At 44.5% G+C, this 22,982-nt stretch overlaps 1 protein-coding gene across 4 annotated transcripts in view; it reads left to right on the top strand.

Moving 5' to 3' along the window:
• The window catches only part of DNM2 (dynamin 2), a 752,889-nt gene that overhangs the window by 434,335 nt on the left and 295,572 nt on the right, over positions 1–22,982 (top strand). The gene's annotated exons all lie outside the window — the stretch shown is intronic.

Raw genomic sequence — 22,982 nt, 5'->3', positions numbered from 1 at the left:
GGTTGTCAACTTACGCCCTTAAAGTGTGGGATATGCGGCTTCTGACCTGGTGTTGTGAGAATGATGTGGTGTTGACAGCCAAACACTTACCGGACTTCACTTCAGTAGATTTGTGGAAGAATATTATTACTAGGTGAATGCATAAAAGGAACATGTTGCTGAAACTAAATCATGGGATGGGAAAATAAATGTATGTTTGGAGTATGTTAAATAATGTTATGTGGTATTTGTAAGTCATTTAGTGCCATAGGGTGCTCATGTGAAATCTCTAAAAGCAGAGATGAGACTAGGCGCAGGGATCTGTATAGATTTATTCAGTCTGGAGAGTATTATACCTTCTTTGGTGTGTATGCCACTAACGCTTTTGTTTAAAATGTGCACTGGTGCGGTGTGTAATGAATAAGCTTAAGTGATTGGATGCGTTGGACCAAGTTAGTGTGTTATGATTTATGCCCCTGTGTTGATCAGACTTGGGATACATATAGTCTGGATAAGTTTAACTTTTGAAAACATTTTTGCTTTTATGTATTACTTAGAGTTGGACATTGAATGTATATTTCTTATCACCTTTAGTTCTAATATGTTTGGCACAGATGTTGAAGCTACACCATATCTGAGATAGTTGAGCAGCTTTTAAAAGACAAGTGTTTGAAATACCTCTTGGGGCAGCAGGGAGATGCAATTGGTTAGTGTAGGATATCAAAATCATGTAAAATACAGAAGACGTTACCCCTTAGAATAAAAAGATTTGTGAGACATTGATACCATATCTTCATTCACAAAACAAAGATGTATTAATTCTAGAATCCAGGGGTTAGGAGAAAGGGTATATTTCTATATAGTAATTTTCCTTTACTGCATTGAGTGAAGTTTTCTCTGCTTACTGTACAACAAAGAGCCTTTTTACAGAATTTAATGGTGCAAACATTTTTTCACCTATTTCAAATCCCACAACAACTTTGTCATTCTGGAGTCCAGTTAAGAACTGGTGTAAACAAAATTTAATTAGAACTGTTAGAGATGTTTTTAATTTTTGTATAAGTGGGAAACTTAAAACAAGCGTGCTTCTGTGTTAGTCAGTTGTGTTTCTTTTGGCATTAGCTGATTGTATTGGTTATAAAAGTCTTGAACCCTCAAATGCTAAGGCTTTTTTTCTACCCTATTTCAGAACCCTTATTAGCTATTTGGGATACTTTGCGCTTATGCCGCCATAACTTTTTTCCACGTAAAGTATCCACACCAAATGTGTGTCTTTTTTTCCCCAGCATCGTAGGGATTGTAAGGGTACCCAGGTGTCTTGGTTCTCTTTGAGGAGATCGAGAATATAGCCAAAATATATCTAAATTTAGGTTTTGGAAGAAAAAATGCTGCGAAAGAAAGATGTTTTTTTCTCTTAAAAATGGCATTAACAAAACTTTTGCTGTTCTTTAATCGCCATTTTCCCAGCTTTCAGAAACAAGATGTAGGACACTAGGCTTGTGTTGCATTTATCCTTCCCCGCTTGTTGCCCCTTTTTAGTAGCTACCAGATGCTGATGCTCCACTGACAGTGCCCTGAGGCCTGCTTACCAGACCTCCGTGCCAGTGTTCCTTCCCCTAAACAAGGTGTTGTCTAGTTATGCCACAGTTGGCTAAGGACATTAACAACCCTGTAAGTCTCTAGTAAATGGTACCCAAGGTGCCTAGAATATGAGTGCTAAAGAGGGTCCCAAAGGATTGCAGAATATTGTATACCACCTTAAGGGACCCCCACACAAATTCCTCACAGACTGCCAATGCAGGCTGCCTGACTTGGTGCAAACCATGAGGGAAAACATGACATCACACTCCTGTGTGCCATGTCAAAGTTCACTGCATCTAATATATGTAAGTCACCCCTAGAGCAGGCCTTTGAGCCCTAAGACTAAGGTGCATTATATTATATGTGAGGACATAGGTGCATGAGCAGATATTCCTCTGTGATGTCTAGTTCTATTACTACACATTACATGTGAGCAAGGAAACCACCTAAGGTATGTACTGGGCACTGGTCAAAACGGGTTCCCCAGCTACATAATGGCTTCACTGAAACCTGTGGTGTTTGGTATCAAACATCTCATGTTAATAAACCCACACCTATTCCAGGGATGAATTTATGCACCTTAGAGGTACCCCGTAAAACCTGCCAGCCCTCTAGTGTCCTTTCTGACTGGGCCAGTCAAGCCTCCCATCACAGACGAGTTTGACCACGAGAGGTGAGAGTCCACGGTCTCAGGTCAGGAACAATACCTGCTCTGGAGGGAGGTATTTTGCACCTCCTCCAAGAAGGCTGGTAAATTAGCATTCCAAGGCAGGGAGCACTTCAAAAAGCTCACTGCCTTTGGTATGAAAATCTGGCTTCCCTCAAAGGTGAGGGTATGCCTACCCCCACTGACCAGGGCCAATTTGGAGCCAGGCTAGGCGGGAAAATTAGTCGTTGGAGAGGCATGTCCACCCTAAGGCTAGTTCCACCATTAAGGTGGGCTACCTGATGTGGATACGAAATTTAAAAGCCTACCTTCTTGGTGTTGGCAGAATTAGGAACTCTGGTACAAGCCCACTTACCACAGGAAGTGGTCATATATGGGGCATAGTGACCCCAGGTGTAAGTAGCCCATTGGCTACTGCCCTACACTCCCCTAACGCCTCTTAATCTACTATTTAGAGGAGCCCATGGCACCAGGAAATCCGATTCCTACCAACCTAGGAAGGAGGGCACTGAAGAGCCATGAGAAGCAAGGACTGTGGAGAAGCAACTGACTTGGCCCCAAACCTGCTGACCTGTCTGCTGCTCCCTATCAGATTGTTAAAGTTGTCTCATCCTGCAGTTAAGTGCCCTGATGCAGTACATGTTTTTCCTCCATAGGATAACGTTACCGCTCCCAAAAATTGCACTGTCAACTTTTGAAAACTGGAAAAATTCATAACTGGAAAAGAACATACCTGATTTTGATGATCTTGGTATCTAAATTCATATAAAAGTATGTGTTATTTTTATAAATTTGTATTGGATTTCCTTGAGTGTATGTCTCACTTACTGCCTTTGTGTGTTAATGCTCTTAGTACTACCCTGTGATATGCCTAACTGCTCGCCCTCACTACAACAAAAGAGAGCATTTGGGGTGTAACTTGTGCCTCTGTAATTCTTTTGGGGTTTTCTGGACTCTTTACACAGTGTACCTGTTTAAAGAGCCAGCTTCCTACAGAAGCACAGCTGAATAGAAAAACAGTTTGGGGATTTTTAGAAGAGGTGGCGCATTTTTCCTAATTGTTGTGCTTTCAGTCTACTTTTGTGGTGGGAACAGGTGTGAAACCCATGGGTGATGCCGGAAAGCTATAAATTTCTGAAAACTAGACAAAATTTTGAAAGCAGCAAGGGGGCATTAGTGTAGATCCCCTCATGGTTTTACCAAGGAAAGTCACACTTAAATTAATAATATATTGACAATAAGTAGGAAAAACCACAGCCATTTGTGATAATGTTTTCATCTGTAATTTGTCACAATAGCCTGTTATAAAAGCAATATTTTGTTATGTCCTCTAGACCCTTCAGGTCATGGGGATATAGAAGGTTTGTAGCTTCTCCAAAAACCCCGAGGTGCCCTTAGCCGCCAACTGAGCTGCACCTTACCCTTTCACTGTGTACCAAGTATAGAGCAATTGATATGGTACAATATGAGTGAACAATGGTTATGAAGGTAACCTATGTTTTTCTGAAATGTACACCAGATACGAAGTTTAGGAGTATCATTATTTGCACACCTGAATTTTTAGCATGTGATTAAGAGGCCATTTTGCAAAATGTCTTCATTTTTGCACACTGGCTTGAATGTGGAAGGCACAAATGTAAAGAAATTCAATTGGTATTAATACATATTCTACTAGCGTGTTCTGACACATCTCCCAATAAAAACGGTGTCCCTCTTGTGTGGTCAGGCTTAGCTTAGCGCTTGTGGCACAAAACACCTTAAATCGCGACCTGGTACAATTCCATGACACCTAGCAGCATCCATGCTTTTTTAATATTTTGAGTAACTGCAGATTTTTTGCTCTAGCCAAGCTGCCACTTAGGGTAACTACCATACCTAGACATTTTGTAAAATTAGATGCTCGGTGGGGGGTTTCCCGGGGTGTGACTTGTGTGGTTCTAACATTTTCTTATTCAGAGGCCCTTGCAAACTTAAAACTGTGCCTAAAAACACACATTTTCCATATATTTGTGTTCGCAAAAGTTCTGGACTCTGCAGTGAGTTACACATTTTCTACCAATGAGTGTTCCCCAACTCAGTTGTGTGATAAGTGCTCCCTCATGCACCCAAAGGTGATTAAATACTGGTTAGTAAGAGATTGCATATCGCCCAACACAAAAAGTTGTGGCCATCATGTAGCTCCTGCTGTAAATCACAGGCCCAATCCTGGTCTCAAAGCCGTTCCTGTGACCTATTTGCTTCCTGCTCAAAATCCAAGTCCAAATGCAATTACAAAAAAGCAAATTTGGACCCAACCCCATCCCGCCACTCTGACTCCAAAGTGAATGCGCAAGAGCTTCAAGATTTAAGTCGCAATTCTTTTAGGTCACTGGCCACAGACTGATCCCTGAGTTGAACCTGGATGCACCATGTCTGAGTTTTCCAGGCTGTCTATCCCGCAGTAGATAGCAGCCTTTAAAGAGACCATGCAGCAACTTTTCAGTGCACGTACGCCTCACTTTGGTGCACCTTTGAGCCCATGGAACTTCAGGGACCTCCTATCAGGTTAAAGTTGGTGGATCCCTACCTGGCACCACCTGTTTCCTCTGTACCCCTTTGTAAGCCTGTATCTACTCCATCACTGGCTTTCATCCCAACCCAGAGATCCACGCTGGTTCCGACATGCCTGATTGTATTGTATTGCAATTGCATTTATATAGCGCTTACTACCCCAGGCGAGGTGTCAAAGCTTTTTTTTGGCGAGTAGCACGCTACTCCGGAACCCATAAGGGATTAGTGGTGAATTACTATAGTGAAATATGAATTTCATTTGAGTGGTGGATATGTTAGTCAATTATTTGGATTGAGAAGGATATTGGAGGGATAGGAGAGGGAAAAAGTTTTGCATTTATATACCCCAAATGCTTTTTTGTTGAGTAGCACACTCCTCTGGAAACCAAACAGGATTAGTGGTAATTATCAAAAACTAGACAACTGTCAGTGTGGGATTGTTGCAGGGATTCTGCTCATGAACAGATCTATGCGCAGGAAACCAGGACCTCACTGAATTGTGGTGTACCAAAAACTCACCCCAGAACCCCTATCCGACCAGCATCAGTGTCCCATTCGTTACCCGTATTTATCTCGGCGTTCCCAATGTATAGACAACCCAGAACAAGCGACTTAGTGTATTCTCAGGAATGGCGGGGATCAGAAATACCTGTTAGTTATTATTCTCATATCAGTCCACAACAAGAGTAAACAGAGACACGGTAAAGTTTAAAGAGTTTATTTCATAAACCTCGTGTCCTAAGATGCAATACTTTGGCTACCATAAGCAGACAAATGATTAAAACCAAAACCATCAGCATTGTTACAATACCATAAAAAATGAAAGGAGAGATCATCTTACAAACGACAGAGGAATACAGCCACCTTCCTTTCGCTAGTAAACTAATATTATTATATTAATAAAAGGTCTCTAGGCTTGAATGGGGAACCCCATACCGTAAAGATCAGCTTAGTTGAATCACATCACAGGATCAGGTGTGCGCTGCTCCTGTGAAAGCTCTACTTCCGAATGTGTGTTAAGCATGCAGCCTGCAATATTAAAAGCGCTTGACTCTCAGGTATTTGCAGCTGTGTGCGTGTTATGGCTAAATAGTGGGCCGATCAACCTGAACTCAAAAACATGCATTGTCAAGCGACCCAGACTGTTTCTTTACACAATGTTCAGACCAAGGTCGCTGCTCATGGCTAGGGGTGTGAACAACAGACAGTTCTCATGTGAAGAAAAGGCGAGGAGGCATTTTTCAAATAATATGTAGCTGCAGTGTCGTGTGCAAAAGCAGCAAAAGTGGCAAGATGGCTTTCTAACATCTAACGCGGTTATGCTAACTTATCAATGTATGTATATAAATTGCAGCCCTCACTACAGGCTCAGAACAAGGGTGCACTGATGTAATATCAAGACAATTCTATTGGCACACTCCCAGCTCAACTTTGTGGTCCCACTACCCCTGGGCCACGTTAATGCAAAGTCCAACCCTAGAGTGTGTAAGTCCATCAGTGATTTTTCTTTCCACAATTCCAAGAATAGTGATGTTCATACCGTTACTCTTTTAAGTCTCCCTTGAAAATAATCACTTAGGAGTCTTGTGTTTCTTTTTATGGATCCAATTTTTATTCATTCAATGCTTTCCATCAGAAGCAGTCAATGCAGCCCAGCCAGCACGTTTTGTCCATACGGATATCATCATGGCTGTAAACATAAAACCTACATATCAATCATGTGAAGTTGGCTTTCTATTTTCATATCAACCCCTATACAGCTTTGTACCAGTTAATACAATCAACTACCCAGTATCCCACCACAAGACTCCCTACTTATATACATTCTATCATAGACATTATGTCAAACGACATCTTGGTGACATATCGTAATGTTTCAACCTGCAAATTCAAAAATATATGTAACATCCAGATTCATGTCAATCACTTATGAAAAAAAGTTAATTATATTCTAATGTCCTCCCTCTTTTGACATAGCAGAGGCAAGTGATAAGGCCGTAGAAATATGGGAGGCGTCCATTGAAGACACTTTAAATCTTATTGCACCACTTAGTCACACGCACACAGGAAAGAGCCTGTTCAGCCCCCTGGTATTCTTAGACTTTAAAAAAAGAAAACTCAGTGTAGATGTCGAGAAAGGAAATGGAGGAAAACTAAGAGATCAGAGGACAAAGAAGCCTTTTTTACCACTACATAAAGTATACCTAAAAAAGCCCGAAGAGACCATCTGGGTCTGCGAATTCGGGAGGCAAAGAACTCCTTCAGGGAGCTTTTTAAAATTCTGAAGGAGTTTACAAACCCTAAAGCAAACACTGCCTCTATCACTCCTACACAAACGCTATGCAATGATTTGGCAAACCATTTTAAGAACAAGATAGACAAAATTTACCGATCCTTAGCGGTAGGAGTAGTCGCTGAGGAGATAACCCCAGTTGAGAGAGACCCCTCACTTCCCAGACTTTACTCTTTTACCACCTTCACCACAGAGCAAGTGCAAAGCCTTTTGGAGCACACAAGATCTGGTGCTTCCTCGGATCCTGTGCTGCCATTTATAATGGTTCAACTTGCCCCTATCCTTGCCCCATCATTAACCGAGGTGTGCAACATTTCCTTGGCTACAACCACCTTTCCCAGAAGCTGGAAAAGGGCACATATAAAACCTCTACTTAAAAAGGTGCTGTCAGACCCCACAGAGATGCAAAATTATAGACCAATCTCCCTCCTTCCAAGCAGCTCAAAGGTCAAGGAGACATTGGTTAATAGGCAACTGATGGGATACTTAGAACGGCATAATTTACTAGATCCCTCGCATGTCAGGATTCCGCGCAGCCCATAACACGGAAGCGGCACTGGTAGAATTGGTCGACACCATCAGGATGCTACAGGATAGAGGGTCCCCTCTATGCTAGTGCTTCTAGATCTGTCTGCGGCTTTCGACACCCTCTCCCACCATGTCTTACTGACCAGGTTACGGGAGATTGGTGTCGGAGGACGAGCCTGGGCCTGGTTGCAGAGTTTTCTTAACAACAGAACTCGGTGTGTCCAGTTAGACACCTTCATCTCTCAAACCACAGTAGTGAATAAGGGGGTGCCGCAGGGCTCAATTCTTATCCCCACCTTATTCAACATCTATGTGGCCCTGCTTGCAGCCATCATAAGATCCTGTGGTTTTGAGACAATCTCGTATGCGGACGACACGCAGGTGATAGTCCCCATCGTGAAGGACCCAGAAAAGTCTAGACTCCAATTTCGGTCCTGTTTGCTACAAATCGCCACCTGGATGAGCAAGAACTTTCAGCAGTTAAATTCCAACAAAACTGAGATCTTTTTGTTCGGAAAGGCCACGGAGATTTGGTCTGCAGACTGGTGGCCACCGGAATTAGGGTAAGCCCCTAACCCTACTGGCCTGGCACGTAACCTGGGTATTCTGATAGACAACAAGCTCTCGATGGCGGAGCAAGTAAAAGCAGTATCTGGAACCTGTTTTGGCATCATACGAATGCTGCGGAAAATCTTTCCATGGATCCCTATGCAGGACAGAAAGACCTTAGTACAGGCCAAACTAGTCAGCAGACTAGATTATGGCACTGCGCTTTTAGTAGGAATCAGGAATGACCTTGCTGCAATACTACAGGTAGTGCAAAACACAACGGCACGGTTAGTCCTGAGTAAACCTAGAAGTAACCCCTCCCACCCTCTGCTACAACAATTGCACTGGCTACCTGTGAAAAAGAGAGCTGTGTTTAAACTACTGGTGATGGTATTTAGAGCGCGACAAGGGACCGGTCCGCTCTATCTAAGGAGGAAAATAACAGCCTACAATCCGGCCTGGGCACTAAGATCTAGAAACCGGAACCTGCTTCTCCCCTGTAAAATCAAGAAAGCCAAATCGGGAGGACGTGCATTTTCATATCTTGCCCCTCTCCATTGGAATAGTCTGCCAGATGAGCTAAGGGCCTGTCATCGTGTGGAACCATTTAAGAAGCTCCTAAAGACTTGGCTCTTCTAATTGCTCTTAGCCCTTTCCTAGTCCTCAGCATTGTGTTTACCAAATGCGCCGAGAGATCCCTGTGGGGATGATTCGTTGAACAATACAAGTCCTAAATAATAATAATAATAATAATGTCACCCCATCTATAAATATTCATCCTGTCTGGACATTACGATGCTTTCTCCTCCTGAGCCACACCCTCAATGCCTATGTCCCACCTCTCAATGATTGGGAACCCCACAATCTGTGTATTTAACAGTCCTGCACTCCCTGCCCCTAAGGGATCAAATATCCCATTTCCAAAGAGAGTAAATACAAGTAATCATTACCTCAAGATCATGATTCAGTCAGAAGATTCTAATATTTTTTCAGCTGTGTATGTCAAGGTGCAGCACTATTAACGTTAATGTATGGCCTCCTGTTATCCAGTATTGGGGTATCTTTCATAGATTCACATGCCTGAATCATTCCCCGTCGCCGAGGCGGGAGTCTCGGTAGATAAAAAAGTAGTGCCAAAAAATAATTAGTAGTAGTAGTAGTAGTAGGACCAAAGAAAAAAGGCCCTAAGGCCTATATCTTAGAAGCCTATCTACTTCGTTATGTAAAATAACCCAAGAATTGGTAACAACCAATCAGACATCAGCACCCTTCTAGAACCCTCTCAGCAGAGCCAGCTCTCCTCAGATTTTCACCGCACGTCGTGTGGAAGGGAGTCTCCCTGAGTGCCTACTCAGTTTCTTCTTTTCTTCAGTATGTCTGACAAAAAAGCTTTGTTTAGACCCTGCAGGACCTGTGATAAGAAGAGGGTCCATGTAGATGACCAGCATGAGGAGTGTATTTACTGTCTTCATCCGAAGCATGTTGCTAAGGACTGTAGAATTTGCCGGACTTTCCCTCCTAAGACCTTAAGGGACAGAGAGGCAAGAGTATTGTTATGGTTGAAATCTTCCTCGGCTGAGGAGGATGACAGGGCCTCGACATCTAGCAAGAGAGCTAGATCAATTGATAGTTCTTCCAGTGAAGGGAGAAAACATCATAAGGCCTCTCGTGTAACTTCTGACCATTCACAGAAGTCAAAAGACTGACAGATCTAAGAAGTCTTCAACTACTAAAACCGTGAGTAAATCTCAGGTTAAGACTTTGTCAGTGGGATCATCTTATACTATCTCTGTGACTTCTGCTGCTCCTCTGTCGACGTCTACAGTCTCCACTACTTCGATATCGTCACCTATCATGTCTCCTAGGATGTCTAAGACTCTGTTGACAATTGCGTCGACGTCGAGCTTGAAGGAAGTTCTGTCAACGGCATCGTCGATGAGAACATCGACGACGAAGACCCCGTCGACGACGGTGAAGACCCCGTCGACGACGGTGAAGACCCCGTCGACGACGGTGAAGACCCCGTCGACGACGGTGAAGACCCCGTCGACGACGGTGAAGACCCCGTCGACGACGAAGGCCCCGTCGACGGCGAAGGCCCCGTCGACGGCGACTATTCCGTCGACGACGAAGACCCCGTCGACGACGACGATCCCGTCGACGGCCAAGACCTCGTCGACGATGACGCTCCCGTCGACGATGCTGACAATCCCGTCGACGCCTCAGAAGGCAGCAAGTCCGTCGACGAGGGGAAGCCCGTCGACGAGAGGTTTCCTTAAAATGATTCCACCAACTACTCATGTTACGCCTATTGCGTACACGCATATTCAGTTTAAAACTTTTCATAAACAGGATTACAGTAATATTTCTCCTTTGCTGCCTTCGCATATCTTGGATTCATATGCTGAAGGGGATGATTTTGAAGAGGAGGATGATGAGGGTCCTTTCGGAATAGCTAGGCACCCCTCGGAGTTGCATATAAAGTGTCAAGAGGTGGATGAGGAAGAAGACTATCATGAGCATGCTTACCAGGAAGGCCTTGCTGCACCAGTGTATAGGCATCCCTCAAGGGATTGGGATCGTAGAGAAACGAGTCATCTCCCGCCGACACTGATTCAAGATCTTCAGGCTATGCTGGCGGATTACCGCCAACGCTTTCCACCACAACAACCTCTTCCTAATTTACAACCAACGGAAGAGTCACATACGGACATTCCAAATTCGCCGCTTCACCCTGCTGGTTCGGGGACACAATCGCACCATGATACCATTTCCTCTGATGAGGAAGATATCGAAGAAGGTTAAGTACCAGATAAGGACACCACTCTGGATCCTTGGGATGATTACATCATTCCCATGCCTTCTCCACCTATTCCGCAGCCATCGGATTCTCCTCCAGAGGATATAGGTGGCTTTCACAATTTAATGCAACGTGCAGCAGCCAGGTTTCAACTACCTGTCACTGTGGAGCATACGGATTGTTTCCTCCATGATTTTAAAGAAGAGCAAAGGAAGATTACCAGAGCAATTCCCATCATCGATTTTATTTGGAATGAGGGGTTAAAAATTATGAAGACACCTGCTTCCGTACCTGCGGTCCTCCCTCGTATTGATAAGAGATATCGTGCTCCTCCAGAAACGCCCTCTTGTCTAATCGGGCATCCCCGACCAGATTCCGTTATATCACAGGCTGCTCAACAAAAGTCTAAAAATCCGGCTATGCCGATATCAACGCCGCCGGATAGGGAAGGGCGAAGATTGGATCTGATCGGCAAGAAGTTCTCTACTATGGCGGCAACTTCTATCAAAGCTGCAAACTCCTTGGCCATACTCGGTCGCTATGACCTCCAGATGTGGTCAGAATTCTCTGAATTTATAGACCTCATTCCTGAAGATCGTCAACAAGAGGCAAGGAAGATACTTCAAGAGGGAGAACGAGCCGCATCAGAGATCATAGACTGTGCTCTCGATATTGCAAATACCAACTTTAGGCAACTTGCAGGAGCTGCAGTCCTTAGGCGTCAAGGATGGCTTAAGGCAACGTCTTTTAGGCCAGAGGTTCAAGCCAAAATCATTGATATGGCCTATGATGGAGAATCCTTGTTTGGGAAGCATATAGACGAGGCCCTCCTAGCGATCAAGACTGATATGGATACAGCTAAGTCTCTAGCTGCTCTCCAATACAAACTGGGATCTTTCCGTGGTGCAAGAGGTCGAGGCTTTGTATCAAGGGGAAATTATCAAAGTCAGCAAAACAGACAATATCAGTCTCAATATAGACAGCCTTATGGACGATCATCATACAGGCAATCTTCCTCGAATAGTTTCTCTCGTCAGGGAGGAAGAAGGCGATCGAACAATCAGGGTCGCGACGCCAACAAGAAGCAATGATTTACACTGGACGCCAGTCATCCCTCCTTCCCTCCCAGTGGGAGCAAAGATAACAACTTTTGCACACAATTGGGAGGAGATCACCTCGGATCGTTGGGTCATCGACCTAGTCAGACACGGTCACACCTTGGAGTTCTTAAAACAACCTCCTACTGCCCCGCCCAGGGGTCCCCCTCCCCCTCGTCTTCACTTATTGTTCAAAGAAGCTTTAATAATGCTCCGCAAGAACGCAATAGAGAAGGTTCCTTTGCCCCAGAAGGGAACCGGGTTCTATTCTCGATTTTTCCTCATAAAGAAAAAGTCAGGGGAGTGGCGCCCGATTCTGGATCTCCGCAAGCTCAACAAATTTCTAAAGAAGCAGAGTTTTCGGATGGTTACACTGGTCGAAGTTTTGAGCTGCCTGAACAAAGGAGATTTTATGGCTTCTCTGGACCTGGAGGACGCATACTTCCACATTCCTATCCTTCCCAAGCATCGCAAGTACCTCCGATTTGTAGTGGCTGGCGTCCACTATCAGTTCAAAGTCCTTCCGTTTGGGCTGAAATCTGCTCCAAGAATTTTTACAAAGTGTCTTGCACCAGTAGCAGCGACTCTAAGATCACAGGGAATACAAGTATTCCCGTACCTACGACTGGCTGCTCAAAGGCCCTTCGAAGCAGACTACCGTAGAAGCAGTTTCAGCATGCCTAAGTCTATTCTCAAACTTAGGCCTCATTCTCAACCAAAGCAAATCTCAACTGCTCCCTCGTCAAAGGATTCAGTTTCTGGGAGCAATGCTGGACACCAAACAATGCAAGGCATTCTTGTCAGAGGAACGTCAGCTTCGTTTACAAAAGCTAGCACTTTCAATCGCAAGAAGAAGGTCAGTTTCTGTCCGGAGGTTTGCGTCTCTTCTGGGGATGTGTTCATCAACTATAGATCTTGTACCTTTAGCACGGCTCCGAATGAGACCTCTGCAGGAACAGTTGCATCTACAATGGAAACAGGCCGTGGGGTCTTTCAACGACTCCATCATGAAAACACCTCACATGATGGTCTCTCTACATTGGTGGTCACAGATGGAGAACCTGGCGCCGGGCCTCTCTTTTCTAACATCTCCTCCAGAATTCGTGGTAACAACAGACGCCTCCATGGAGGGGTGGGGAGGACATCTCCAAGATTTACAAATTCAGGGACGATGGTCCCAGGAATACCGCCAACAGCATATCAACAGACTGGAGCTTCGCGCCATTTTTCTCACTTTGCAGGTGTTCCTCCCGAGGATTGCAGGGGCCTCAGTGCTGGTCCGGACGGACAACACGACCAGCATGTATTACGGCAACAAACCGGGAGGAACGAGGTCACTGTCCCTTTCGCAGGAAGCTCAGGAACTATGGGAATGGCTTACAACACACAAGATAACCTTGCGAGCGGAGCACGTCAGGGGCCTTCACAACACGTTGGCCGACGACCTAAGCAGATCTCTGGCAGGCTGTCACGAATGGGAGATAGAGCAGAAGCAACTAGACAAAATGTTTCAATCCTGGGGCAAGCCGGCACTGGATTTGTTTGCTACAAAGGAAAACAAGAAATGCCGATATTACGCAAGCAGATTCCCTCAACAGGGATCAAGAGGAAATGCCCTGTCCATGAGATGGTCAGGGCTTTATGCGTACGCTTTTCCCCCGATACCACTAATTGCGAAAGTGATCCGCAAAGTGAAGATGGAACATTGCCGCCTCATCCTGATTGCACCCCGTTGGCCAAGGCAATATTGGTTCCAGGAGCTGCTTCTTCTAGCTCACAGCTCCATCCGTCTAATACCAACAATGACAATGTTGACAAGGGAAAGGGGTCAAATACTCCATCCAGATCCACAGTCGCTGCACTTGCACGCATGGCTCCTGATTTCCTAGAATACAAAGATCTAACCATTTCACAGGAATGCCGTGAGATCTAAATCACGCGTGCAAAGTACTTTAAAAACGTATCGTTTGAAGTGGAAAAGATTTTGTCATTGGTGCGAGGGGAAGGATGTCCATCCTTTACAAGCTCCGGTAGAGCAAATCCTTCCTTATTTGTTATCCCTAGCCAAATCTGGGCTTGCATTCTCATCAATTAAAGTTCATCTTGCGGCTCTATCAAGATTCAGGAAGAGTACTTCTAAGCCTTCGCTCTGTTCCTCTTCATTAATAAAACAATTTATGAAGGGGCTATTCCGTGTTTTTCCACCAATTCGTGCACCTCCTCCAGAGTGGGAGTTGAACACAGTTCTAGCTCAATTGATGAAAAGACCGTTTGAGCCTATCCACAAGGCTGAGCTAAAAATTTTAACATGGAAGGTGGCTATTCTTTTGGCTCTTACATCGGCTCGAAGAGTCAGTGAGATTCAAGCGTTCACCATCTCAGAGCCCTTTTTGCAGTTCTCTAAAGACTTTGTTACTCTCAGGACAAATCCACGATTCATCCCTAAAGTTCCGACTCAGTTCCACTTAAATGAGCCAGTAAAACTAAGTTTTCTTCCCAAATCCAGCCACTCCATCTGAGCGAGCGTTGCATTCACTGGATGTAAAACGCTGTCTGAAATTTTACTTGCAAAGGACTAAGGACATCAGGCGGTCCAATCAATTGCTCATAGCTTATGGTCAAGCTACACTTGGGTCCGCTGTGACTAAAGCGACTATAGCCAGATGGTTGGCTTCTACAATTCATTTTTGTCATGATAAAGCCAATAAATCGTTGCAAAGAAAGGTCAAGGCGCATTCTACTAGAACTATGGCAGCATCTACTGCATTGTTCGCAGGAGTATCCTTTGAAAATATTTGTCGTGCTGCAAAGTGGAGGAATGTCCACACATTCACAAAGCACTACTGTCTGCAATCTACTCTGCAGGAAATACAGCGGTAGGACAGGCCGTCCTTCGACATCTTTTAAACTAAGGTCAGATATTGGTTTTTCAATTTACTGTTTATAATTGCTATATTTTAAGCTACTTTGTCTTTTCTTTGTGTAAGATACATGTTTAGATTTTAAAAGAGGACATCTTATGCCTTCTACTTATCAAATTGCGGGCGTAATTGGGAGTGTATCAGCAATAGTCTCCCACCATCCGCAAACGACTGTATGCTCTGCATACTGCTTGCTACTCTGATTCAGGCATGTGAATCTATGAAAGATACCCCAATACTGGATAAGAAAACAAGTTACTTACCTGTACTACAGTTATCCAGTATTGGTATCTTTCATAGATTCACATGCACCCACCCTCCTCCCCGCAGAGTCAGTTCTCTATGTTTGGGATATAAGCTTCCCACTCGTGCTAGGAAAATCTGAGGAGAGCTGGCTCTGCTGAGAGGGTTCTAGAAGGGTGCTGATGTCTGATTGGTTGTTACCAATTCTTGGGTTATTTTACATAACGAAGTAGATGGGCTTCTAAGATATAGGCCTTAGGGACTTTTTTCTTTGGGCCTACTACTACTACTACTACTAATTATTTTTTGGCACTACTTTTTTATCTACCGAGACTCCCGCCTCGGCGACGGGGAATGATTCAGGCATGTGAATCTATGAAAGATACCAATACTGGATAACTGTAGTTACAGGTAAGTAACTTGTTTTCTTCTCATTGAGCTCCATCATAAAAAACACTCTGATTTAGACCAGGTTGGTTTCTCATTCCATCAAACTACTATCCTTTCATCCTGAGTCAATTAGTGGACACACATGATCAATCCATTCCCTATCTAAACATAGTAATCCATCCATCCAACTATCCTTTTTGAATCCCAAGGGTTCTTGGAAACAGTCTTCTGAAGCAAATACCCTTCTGATCGTCCTCAATCCCAAGGACAATGATATTCTTCACCTTTTCCCTTATCCAGCCATACCACTTTTTTAAGTAAAACCATCATATCCGTCAATGCCATTCAAACATCCCCTCTCGATCGATTCCACCAATTCCTCTACATCCACCCAAAATAATTTCCTCCTCCTGTCCCCATACCATGCTGCAAGTCCGTAGAACTTGTCCATCGAGACCGCCTGACTGCTGCTCATCCAGTATCCATCTAGTCAATGCATGTCCATTGTCTCCAATACCTCCCTTATTTATACTGGACGTCCCACCAATCATAAATCAGCATAAGTTTGCTGCATGCAAATTCCCTATCTGGTCCTCACCCTCTGGAGCCAATCAGAAACCTAGATTACTATCCCCTATTTCAATTATCTATTTGTCCTCTTTCCGGGCTTGCAAAACCATCCTCCCTTGCTGTTTGGCTTGCGCAAACTTCCATTTTTAATGCATAACCCTCTAAAGCTTTGATCTTGCATATTAAGCTACTCTCGTTGCTGCAGAAGTTCTCTTTTATCAATCGAACTCTGTCTTAGCCCTACCTACTGGGGTCCATTTCCCCAGCCAATCCCCGACGAGCCGAACCAGAAGGGCAACTGTCAAGTGAAAAAAATCCCCAGACCGCTCAGCCAATGAGGATGTCTTAAGCTGTTCAGATGTGGACCGGAAGCAAAGTCCCGTCTTAGCTCCTCTGACAAGGATTATTCCCCACTGTGTCCCATTATCCTAAGTGGTCCGTTTCCTAGACAATCACAAGGGACCCGGTCCAGAGTATAAACCATCACCTTTCTATCAGACAAGTGTTCCACCAATGATATCCCTGCAATCGGCCTCAATGGGCCTGGGAACATATCGACTCCCCAGTCTTCATGTCCTACAATTTCACCAGTCTACTACATTGACCGACCATGTTGCCAAATCCCACTGACTCCATCAATCTAAACACCATTTCCATCCGTGTCTCCTTAACTTAAGTTATCTGTCCACCCACCTGTGCCACTTCAATCAGGCTACTATTATCAACTGAATCACCTCACTCCTGTCGGACTATGCATGCGAGAGACCAAATTCCTATATACCTTCTATATATTAGTGGTAATTAGTATAGGGAAATATGCAATTAATTTGAGTGGTGGACATGTTAGTCTGTTATTAGGATTGAAAAGGAATAGTGGAGGGATAAAAGAGGGAAGGGCCTAGATTTTTATTTTTTTTAGGCGGGAGTAGTTGTAGGTGAGCATAAAGCTGGTTAAAAATACACTGTAGTGTCCAGGACATTGAGCCCCCACCCCCGCTTACAAGTCTAGCTGGCTAAAGTTATTTTGTTTCTTTTGAGTTTAGCCCAACAAGGCTCTGAAACGCGCACTGTAAAAGGTTATTTGTCTACACTTTTGCTGAACAAACAGTCCAATGTGAAGTCACCTGTTGTGATGAGATTTATTAAAGGTTGGACATATTCTTTCAAACTATTTGTGATTCCACCATGTGAGCCTAACTTGGTCTTGACATTCCTCATGCGTATGCCTTTTAAGCCTATACATTGCTGCATCTCATGTCCTTGAAGACTGTACCCCTATTTACAAAAATGTCAGCTTGTTGTGAGCGTGAACTGCAGGCACTGTTATTGCAACCACCCTACACCACCTTTTTTTTTTCAGACAAATTGGTGCTGAGTACTCAGACGGTCTTCTTACCAAAAGTCGTTACTCCCTTTCATGTAGGGCAGTCAGTCATGCTGTGTAGTCAGAAGGCTGTGTAGAAGAGGACCCTGTCAAGGTAGATTGACCTCAACCTCAGGATTGTGATTTGCTATGCACTGGCCAAGAATCAACCCCTGGACTTTCAGAGAGCCATTTCCACCAGGGCCATGGTTGCTGCTGCTACTACTACATTGGTATGAGGTACCTGTCCTTGATATCGGTCATAATGCAAGAAGGGCATTGATGCAAACATTCACAAATCACTACTGCTTTAGAGCCATGTCTAGCTGGAAGGACACTTTGACTGCTTGGTTCTGCAAGACCCACTCTATTGACCATCCTTCTCAGAGAGAGATTTCTTGGGTATCTATTATGTGGTTAGAAATGTGGTGGTGGAAGTCTGCGCGGAGTCGCAGAATGCCCCTATCAGAGTGCGGAAGTACTGCTATGACAAATCTCTTCATCAACACTGGCGCCTGATAGATATTCTAAGGTTAGGGATCTGCATTTGGATGGAGTGTTACCAAAGTTAATTAAATTATTCTGCTGTGACATTTGTCAGACTTTTCCTTCATAGATCCTCAAGGACCATGATAGGAGACAGACTCTGTTCCTCTTAGGGAGACAGATTCCCTCTCTAAAGGGATCATAGCATGATTCCGAGGACCTTAGCATGGTATGGTTCCATGTGCAGTGCTTCACCAAGCACTCCCACGAAGTTGATGCAAAAAGGAAACATTTAGAATTTTCTGAGCTGAAATGTTCTTAAAAAAAAAAAAATCTCCAGCATCCTTTTCTTAAAGGGGAAAGAACTAAAGTTCCTCTGACAAAGCTTTGAAGAATCATCTGCTCACTCTGCGCCCAGAATATCATGAAAATCCAGCTCCACAGAGGGTCCGTAAGAATTCCTGCCTGAACCAGAGGTTCTGTCAGAGTTCCTTCTTGAAGTGTTGGTGAAGGAGGGATTACTGCTGGCAACAGAACCACCTACGACCTAGTCTGAACCATCGCTCTAGTTTGGGGGCCCACTGGCGATGGGTGTCCCTTTGTCGATGGTGGGTCCATTGACAACGATTAGAGTAGTTTCAACAACAAAGACCCACTCGATAAAGAGTATCCTGTACACAGTGACCCGTTGACAAAGACTGCCTCATCGAGTGCAGTTCCATTGATGTCACGACCATAGCACAAGAATTCACTTGCTTTTTTCACTGGAAGCTCCATTGTCTTTTACACAGTCAGCTTCGCCATTGAAGGTATTGCCACAACAACTGATGCATGCTAATGATACATCTAACTGCAGATCCCTCCCCCTTAGAATATTATTCCCCACCGTGTCCCATTATGCTAAGTGGTCCGTTTCCTAGACAATCACAAGGGACCCGGTCCAGAGTATAAACCATCACCTTTCTATCGGACAAGTGTTCCACCAAGCATATCACTGCAATCGGCCTCAATGGGCCTGGGAACATATCGACTGCCCAGTCTTCATGTCCTACTATTTCACCAGTCTACTACATTGACCGACCATGTTGCCAAATCCCACTGACTCCATCAATCTAAACACCATTTCCATCCGTGTCTCCTTAACTTAAGTTATCTGTCCACCCACCTGTGCCATTTCAATCAGGCTACTATTATCAACTGAATCACCTCACACCTGTCGGACTATGCATGCCAGAGACCAAATTCCTATATACCCTCTATATATTAGTGGTAATTAGTATAGGGAAATATGCAATTAATTTGAGTGGTGGACATGTTAGTCTGTTATTTGGATTGAAAAGGAATAGTGGAGGGATAAAAGAGGGAAGGGCCTAGAATTTTTTTTTTTTTATTATTATTTTTAGGCGAGAGTAGTTATAGGTGAGCATAAAGCTGGTTAAAAAAAACACAGTACTATCAAGGGTAAATGTGCATTGTTTTAGGGGGCCCGTGTGGTTACAATAGCATCCATATTTTTTAAAATTGTTTTTCAACTCCAAAACAGCTACATAAATTAATCTACAGACAGTGCCGCACAATGTGGCTTTCGTTTGCTCCATAATTTAGCCTGGACGCAAAATCTGGTTCTCCGTTGCCACGTACTTATAATAGCCATGGTCAGGACCAGGAATCCGTAAATGTCAGAGCTGTATAAGGGTGATGAATCCATCAGTCGGTAGCTACTGCTTTCATCTACACCTCCCTGAAGGGGCGAACGAAGGCAGTTTGCCCGAAGAGTTTGATGTGAGGCAATAGATGGAGTCTATCTACAGACAAGTAGCGAAACGAGCTTCATCACTTAAACATGAAATGTAGGATATATTTTGAGCAAATGGCGGAGAAACAAAATCCCTTTGGGCCATGCTACTTCAGCCAAAAAGAGTTCGTAATCAATAGTGAAATAAGGGATTTTTCTTTTTTGCAGTTTGGTGCACAGAGGGAAATGTGGAGATAATATTTGCTCAGATACCCATCGGAAAGATGTACTATGTACTTACCCTGAGCAATGACTTCCTCAAGATTTTTGCCATTCAGTTCTGTGATCACCTCAGACCGTAGATGATCCATTGCTGCTACTCCTGTCTGATCTAAGGTAGATGGTTGCTTGATCGATGATGTGCTATGAGAATACAAAAGCGTAACCTGCTGTCATGCACGACTCCGCATCTCTACCACGTGGCTACTATCTGCCCAGGCTTATTCTCATTTCAGCTGTGATTCTGACCCTTTGCAAAAGCAGGGCATACGTTGGATTTTTATGGGGAGGATGGGTTTCTCTACACTTATTACACTGATGATGCTTTATACCTTGATTTATAAAATGCTAGTGGACTTAGGAGTTTGACTCGCCACATGGGCCACCAATGAAAGACGGTGCCTAGTTTATATTGGTGATCCGAGGGCAGCTTACTTACTGGAATTACAACTTCCCTCCATTAAGACTACAACATATATTTTGGCAGAAGTCCTACACCCAGGGCTGGCAACATCTGAGCCTTTGCTCTCCCTTAATGGTGCCTTCACAGATACTGTCATGCCTACCTGATCAAACCATGATCTTGCCATTCTCTGACTAGGGTGGGAGCCAAATGTCATAGACCGGTGCCTGGTAACCTGGGTTTTTCGCACCAAGTATTCCACTCAAGAGGGCCTTATTGTACAGTTCTCAACCCATAAGATGAACCCGAAGTCCTTTCTGGCCAATGCTCCAGACAGAGAATCCAAAAAGATTGACACCTTAAGCAAACATGTATTTCCCTTTGCTAGCTTGGCACTGCAGTTGGTACAGGCAGTGTGTCTATTGGGCAGATGCACTCATCCCCTTTGAGACATGATTAGCGAGATCTTGCCAGCTGTCCCGGAGGATCTTATCTCTCTGGCTCAGGCAATACATGACCGTCAGGATGCAGCCAAGTATTGTATATGTGCCTGTCTGAATGCCATGCATTGCATTGGCAGGGTAGGCGGGCCATTGTTGTTGTTCATAGACATGCCTGAATGAGGTCCACCGGGTTCTCTGGTGATGAATGAGCTTTGCTATTGGACATCTCATTTGATGGGTCTCACCTCTTGGAGAGAAGGTGGACTCTGCTTTGGAATGGAGGATTGCAGAACTTCATCACATTATTTAGGGCTGTTAACCTCTGCCAAAACGGTTTCTGCACCAGTTCCAGAAATGTAGGGCCCATTTCAGATGGTTGGCATGTATGCAGAGCCAGCTTTCTCTGCCAGTGATGCTTCAGGCATCCCAGTAATTTCAGAGCTGCGGTCCCCAACATGAGAAGTAACATGCAGAACAGCAGTATTCGAAAAAGCAAACCACTGTAGTTTGCCTTCAGCGGCACTTGCCTTACCAGTGGAAGGCAGGAACCTGCAGTTCCTCAGAGACTGGTGAATCGGTCACATCTGACAGATGGGTCTTGCAAATCATTCAGATATGCTACGTCCTACCTATTTACTCCTTCCCATCTATTATTCTTCTCACACTATAATGAATTTCAGCAGAGCATCTGCCCATCCTATTACAGGAAGAATGCTGGTAGCATGATTGACAGCCTAACATGGACTGGAATCTCGACTTTTGGTAAGAATGCCGCCCAGGTCCTTGGCACCAGTTTGTCTAGAAAAAAATGTGGTGTAGGGCAGTTGCATTGACAGTGCCTGCAGTTCCTTCACACATCAAGCTGACAAGGTTGCCAGAGAAGAGGTTACCAGACTCTGAGAATGACTGGTTATTACTCCTGCTATTTCTTCATTCCATAAAAGGATGGGGGCCTCAGGCCTATCTTGGACCTCTGGATGGACTAATGCGAAATATATTACTCACATTGGCTCAGATTCTATCTGCTCTGGACCTGGGAGACTAAATGGTGTCATTGGACTTGAAGGAAGTGCATTTTCATATACACATCTTACAGTCGATCAGGGGTTACCTGCAATTCAAGGTTGGCCAGAAGCATTTTCAGTTTGCCTCACAAGCTGTTCACAATAATGAGTGCGGTAGTCGCTGCACATCTTTGGAGGTCAGAAATTGCTGCATTCTCATGCCTCGGTGACCGGCTTCTGAAGGTGGGCTTTTCTCAGTCAGTCATTGACCACCTCCAGACATCTTTGGAATTTTTAACATTGTTAGGCTTCACCATAAACAAGAAGAAGCCCCACTTGATTCTTTCACAGAGGCTTCCATTCAGTAGGGTGGTCCTGGGCACTGTGGAGTTCAGGGCTTTTCCTCTGCAGCAGAGATTCCAGAATGTTCTGGCTATGATTCCAATGTTTAGGGCTCAATCTTAGATCCAGGTAGGGGTGGCGCTGAGTCTTCTTGGTCTCTTAGCTTCCTTCATCTTCTTTGCCACCCCCTCTAGGAGGAGCATGAAAGCCCTATGTTGGAACATGAAATTCCAGTGCACCCAGCATCAAGGCCACCTTTCCGACACTGGGCGAAACTGCTCTAGATTGCAGTAGTGGTTGACAGATCTCACTCACTCCTGCAGTATGCCACTCTCCCTTCTCCAACCAGAGCTCACAGTTGTGCCTGACACATCACAAGTGGGCTGGGGATCACGTACAGGAGGTGGAGATCAGAGAGCCCCAGTGTTCAGTGGGGGGTTGCTGACTCCACATCAGCCTACTGGAGCTACAGGCCATTCGCCTGACTCTAAAAGTCTCTTACCGGGGAGGCTGTTGCATGTTCTCATGGAAAACACCACCACTGTTGAGTACTACAACAACAAGCAGGCCAGAGTCTGGGTCCTGCGGTTGTGCCAAGAAGGTTTGCTGTTTTGGAGGTGGGTAGAGCATCAGGGCATCCTTCTGGTCATCAATTAGAGGATAGGGTTCCTGAATGCCAGAGGAGACAAACTGCAGACGTCTTCTGGCTGATCACAAATTGCGTCTGGATTCCGAGGTGGCACATCTGTCAGTGAGGAG

The sequence above is a fragment of the Triturus cristatus genome, chromosome 4_2 (assembly GCF_964204655.1).
Source record: "Triturus cristatus chromosome 4_2, aTriCri1.1, whole genome shotgun sequence".
NCBI classification, from domain to species: Eukaryota; Metazoa; Chordata; class Amphibia; order Caudata; family Salamandridae; genus Triturus; species Triturus cristatus.
This window is presented reverse-complemented; position numbering and strand designations above follow the sequence as displayed.